Consider the following 6000-nt stretch of genomic DNA (forward strand, 5'->3'; position numbering starts at 1 on the left):
TTTCGGTCTTAACGTAGCCGAGAATGTGCTCTACTAAAAGTGGTCACAGATAGATATTAAATAGCGTAAATTGAAAATGCTATCCATAAGTCATTTAGAATGTTATTTTGCTTGTCAAGCTGCCATTTATAATGTAACAATAATCTGCGCTTCGAAGCACCTTTATTGTCAGGAAATATAGATTTGTGACAGCGCAGGCCATTCGGCCCATCGTGTCTGCACCGGCTTTCTGAGCAATCCTCCCCATAACCCTGCACATTCTTTTTTAGATAGTCTAAATCTCTTTTGAAGGCTTTGATTGAACCTGACTCCACCAAACACTCAGGCAGTGCATACCACACCTTAACCACTCCCTGTGTGAAAAAGTTTTTTTCTCAGATCACTTTTGCTTCTTTTGCCAATTAATTTCTGGTCTCGATCCTTTAATAGGTGGGAGCAGTTTCTCCCTATCCATACTGTGCTGACCTCTCATGAGTTTGAATACCTTCATAAATCTTCTTTCAACCTCTCTTCCCAAGGAACACAGTCTCAACTTCTCAATCTATCTACATAACTGAAATTCCTCAACCCTGGAGCCATTCCTGTGATTATTTTTCTGCACCCTCTCCACTATCTTCACAGCATTCCTTAAGTGTATTGCCCAGAACTGTATACAACACTTGTCTCCTTGCTGTTGTACTCTATGCCCCTATTAATAAATCCTAGGATACTGTATGCTTTATTAACCGGGCTCTCAACCTGTCCTGCCACTTTCAATGGCATATGCACATAAGCACTCAGGTCCCTCTTCTCCTGCATCCTTTTTTAGAATTGTACTCTTTATTTTATAAGGTCTCTCTATGTTCTTCCTACCAAAATGATCACTTCACGTTTCTCCGTATTGAACTCCATGTGTCATCTGTCCACCCATTCCACCAAATTGCCTAAATCCTTGGAGGTTCTATACTATCCTCCTCACAGTTCACAACGCTTCCAAGTTTTGTATCAACTACAAATTTTGAAATTGTGCCCTCTACAACAAGGTATAATTAATGTATAACAGGAAAAGCAATGGTCCCAATACTGACCCCGGGGAACTCCACTAGAAACCTCCCTCCAGCCTGAAAGACATCCATTAACCACAACTCTGTTTCCTGTCACTCAGACAATTTTGTTTCCATGTTGCTACTGTCCTTTTTATTACACGGCCTATAACTTTGCTCACAAGTATGTTGAGTAGCACTATATCAAATGCCCTTTTGGAAGTCCATGTACATGACATCAACATCATTGCCCTCATCAACCTTCTCTGTTACCTCTTCAAAACACTCCAACAAGTTAATTAAGCATGATTTTCACTTAAAAAAAATTCATGCTGGCTTTCCTTAATTAACCTGCATTTGTCCATGTGACTGTCAATTTTGTCCCAGATTATTGTTTCTGGAAGTTTCCCCACCACCAAAGTTAAACTAACTGGCCTGTAGTTGAACAAGGGTGTAACGTTTGCAATTCTCCAGTCCTCTGGCTCTACACCTGAGTCTGAGGAAAACTGAAATATTTTGGCCAGTCCCTCCACAATTTTCACTCTCAATTCCCTCAGTTTCATTGGATATCTCGCATCTGGTCCTGGTACCTTATCAACTTTTAGGTACAGAACCAATCCAATACCTCCTCTTAATTAATTTAAACCCTTCCAATGGCTGAATTACCTCCTCTTTCACATTGGCCTAGGTGGCATATTTTTCCTTGATAAAGACAGATGCAAAGTATTAATTTAATACCTCAGTTATGCCCTCTGCCTCCATGCATAAATCCCCTTTTTGGTCCCTAATCAGCCCTACTCCTTTTACTACCTTTTTACTATTTATATGCCTAAATATTCTAAAACACTTCACATAGATGAAAATCATTGGATACTAAACAAAATAATAATCAAAAAGACAGATTTTGAAGGGCTCCTTGAAGAAAGGAGAACAGACAAGTGGAGGGATTTGATGAGATAATTACAGAATGTAGGGCCAGGTTGGTTGTAGGCTCGGGAACCAATAGTAGGGGGGATCGAAAGACTCTAGATTTGCAGGAGTAGAGGCCACATGCAGGAACATCTTACTGAAGGCAGTCTGAGAGGATGGGTGAAGCCACAGAAAGATTTGGAGATGAAAATAATTATATTTTAAGGAAAGAAAGGCTTGCATTTATATGGTGCTTTTCGTGATCACGGAATATATCAAAGCACTTTACAGCCAATGAAGTAGTTTTAAAGTCAAATTACTATTGTAATGCAGGAAGTGCAGCAGTCAATTTGCACACAGCTGGATGCTATCAACATTGATGTGAAAACTGGCCTGATGCCGATGAATGGGTGTCTCTGAGTGGCAACGTATAGATGAGGAAAAGAAGTGGATCAAGGAGGGAGCCTGTGAACCTTCTAATAGCCTCCATCACTTAAAAAAATTCCAGTTTCCTAGCCCTAACCATCTCCTTTTCACCATGAATGTCCAGTCTTTCTACACCTCCATCATCACTAGGGTGATCTGAGGGCTCTCCATTTCTTCCTTGAATAGAGGCCCAATCAATTTCCATCAACTACCCACTCTTCTCTGGCTGGTTGAGCTTATTCTCTCATTGAACAATTTTTCCTTTAATTCACCTCACATCTACCAAATAAAAGGTGTTGCTAGGTGTACCGGTATGGGTCCAAGCTGTGCCTGCCTTTTTTTTGGGATATGTGGAACATTCCTTGTTTCAGTCCTATTTGTGCCCCTTCCTCAACTCTTTGTCCAGTACATTGATGACTATATTAGTGCATATCCTGCTCTTGCCCTGACTTGGAAAACTTTATGAACTTTGCTTCAAATTTCCACCCTTCTCTCAGTTTTACATGGTACATCTCCAACTCTACTCTTCCCTTCCTTGACTTCTCTATCTCCATTTCTGGCAATAAGCTATCAACTAATATTCACTATAAGCCCATAGACTCCCACAGCTACCTTGACTACACTTCATCATACTCTGAACCTGGGAAGAACTCCATTATATTCTCCCAGTTCCTCTGTCTCTCTTGCATCTGTTCCAATGATGCAACCTTCCACACCAGTGTTTCTGAGATGTCTTCTTTCTCCCTCAGCTGAAGAGAACCCCCCCCCACACCCCGCCATGATTGTCAGGACCCTTGACTGTGTATACCACATTTCCCACACTTCTGCTCTCACCACTCCCCTCCCTCCCAGAACCACGATAGGGTTCCCCTTGTCCTCACCTCCATATTTAACAGATCATTTTCCACCATTTGCACTACCTCCAGCGTGATGCCACCACCAAACACACCTACTCTCTCCTGTCAGCATTCCAAAGGGATTGTTCCATCCATGATACCCTAGTCCACTCCTCAATCACCCCAAATCCGTCCTCTTTAACACCTGCTTTTTTACCTCCTCTCTCCTCACCATCCAAGTTCCCAAACAACCTTTCCAGGTGAAGCACCGATTTACATATACTTCTTTAAACTTAGTATACTGTGTTCACTGCTTACAATCTAGTTTCCTTTACATTGGGGAGACCAAATGCAGATTGAGTGACTGCTTTTTGGAACACCTCCATTTAGTTTGCAAGCATGATCCCGAGCTTTCAGAGGCCTGTCATTTTAATTCTCCACCTTGCTCTCATGCTGACATCTCCGTCTTTGGCCTGCTGCACTGTTCCAGTGAGACTCAATGTAAACTTGAGGAACAGCACCTCATCTTTTGACTTCTGGACTCAACACTGAGTTCAACAATTTTAAACCATGAACTCTGTTCCCCCATTTTCCATGTTTCAGCCTTTCTCTTATCTTTGCTTTCAGACAGAGCACACCTGTAAGACTAACTCTTATGTCATTTAATTTTTCCTGCTTCCACCCTACCAAAGACCTTCCTTTTGTCCCTTTTTCCGCCCTTCCCTTGCTCTAAACCTATTACGTTTCTAATTTTTCCCAGTTCTGATGAAGGGGCATCAACCTGAAATGTTAATATGTTTCTGTCTCCGCAGATGCTGCCTGACCTACTGAGTATTTCCAGCATTTTCTATGTTTATCTCAGATTTCCAGCATTCACAGTATTCTGCTTTTCGATTAGTGCATCTATAGTGCAAGGGTTGTGCCCATAAGTGGGAAGGAGTCAGCATCTGTAAAATCAAGATATTGATTAACTCGCCTAGACTAATGTTAAGGAGATCAAGAGCATTATTTGCAAGGGACCAAGCTTTTTGAAAAGCTGTGCCGAATGTGTGTGTAGTAAGTAGGAGATCCAGGAAAGTGGTCAGAGAAGGATCATTGTATATTCATATCTACCAGATAACATTGTGATATGTACATGATCACAGCTTACTCTGACATGCTGTAAATATAGAACACTTGCAAAGCAAAAATAGAAGACTTTCAGTCTGATGACAATATCTGTATTTTAAATTTTAAGTGAACTAAATAACAATTGATTTTGAAGTATTTAAGCAGTTTTAGTGAAATAACAAAGAATTCAGTGTTTCCAAGCTTCCCAAAAGTAAAGTTGGTTCCAATAACTTTTTCATGTTGTGATGAGATTAGTGAGATTTTATGTTAGTTGTGCACTAGAGGACAGAAATAGTCTCCATTGGACTGAGGAGTAAAATCAGAGGCAGTTCCTAGCTAAGTTTGGGAACAGGAATAGTCATTTGGCCATATAAGACTGCTCTTACTATTCTCAACATCTTATTACAAATATCTTCAACGCGCTTTTAATGAATTGAGCTTGGAAGAAAGGGTGCTATGGGGATTGCCTTACGATTGAGTTCAGTGAAACATTTGGGAATTCCCTCTGCAGCCACCTGGGGAGCATGAGCTTCATATATTTAAAATCTAGTCTGAAAATATTGGTAATAAAATTTAATGGTTTTCATTGGGGTGTTGTTATTTATGCTTAGTAAAAACAAAAATAACAATTTTTATAAGTTTGCTTTGGAATTAAATTCTTTTCTAATATAAAAAAATCAATCTCACAACTAAACACCATCAAATGCTGTTTTCTGGCTAAGCATGGATATAGGAAGGGATAATTTGACCTGGGCAGAGGAAAGGGAATTCTGAGTAAGAGGGAGATAAGGATGGGAGGGAGGGGGGAGGGAGGCCGTGGGGGGGGGGGGGGGGGGGGGGGGCTTGGCGGGGGGTGGTGTGTGTGGGTGGGATGCATGGGTGGTGGTTGCAGGGAGAGGAGACAGAATAAAGGTGGGACAAATTACCACTGTGAAGGAGAGTGACTACCCCAGTTCGAGGGGAGTGGATTGGGAACTTCCTCAGTGGGATTCTGTAGGAGTACAGTAGTAACTCTGCAGGAGTCAGGGACAAACTATCCCAGTGAGGAGGGGAGTGGAAAAAAACTTCAATGTAGTGAGGGTATGGGAGGGGTCTAGTTAGAAAAGTATCTCAGCATTGAGGTTAGAGAAGTACCTCCAGAAATGTGGAAGCGAACCACCACAGTGGGGGATTTGAAAGTTACCTCAGTGTAGGGGTTGGAAAAGCATCTTAGTGAAGACTGATGGGAAACTACCTCGCTTGGGTGTGTTAGATAAGTGCACCAGCAGAGTACAGTCTCTCCATCATTGGCAACTCTTCCCTCAATTGTTTAGGTCTTAAGCTCTGGAATTCCCTCCCTACATTTACCTGCATCTTTCCTCCTTTAAGATGCTACTTAAAACTGACCGCTTTGATCAAACTTTTGGTCATTTGGTCCAATATTTTCTTATGTAGCCCAAGTCAATTTTCTACCCACAAAGTACCTCAGGATGTTTTATTATGTTAAAGGTGTGATATAAATTCAAGTTGTTGTTGAATACAAGTCTGAGGATTTCTGGTACTCCAAATAGGGATTTACAAAAATTAGTGGAAAGTTTGTTTTTTCGCTTGTTAATCTTGCTAAATACATTATTAATGATTGCCTAGGGCATTTACAGCTGCACAATGAAAATAAAATGTGAATATTTTAATCCAAATCAGATCTGAAATTAATGAGC

This window comes from Carcharodon carcharias, chromosome 16, assembly GCF_017639515.1.
Source record: "Carcharodon carcharias isolate sCarCar2 chromosome 16, sCarCar2.pri, whole genome shotgun sequence".
Classification (NCBI taxonomy): domain Eukaryota; kingdom Metazoa; phylum Chordata; class Chondrichthyes; order Lamniformes; family Lamnidae; genus Carcharodon; species Carcharodon carcharias.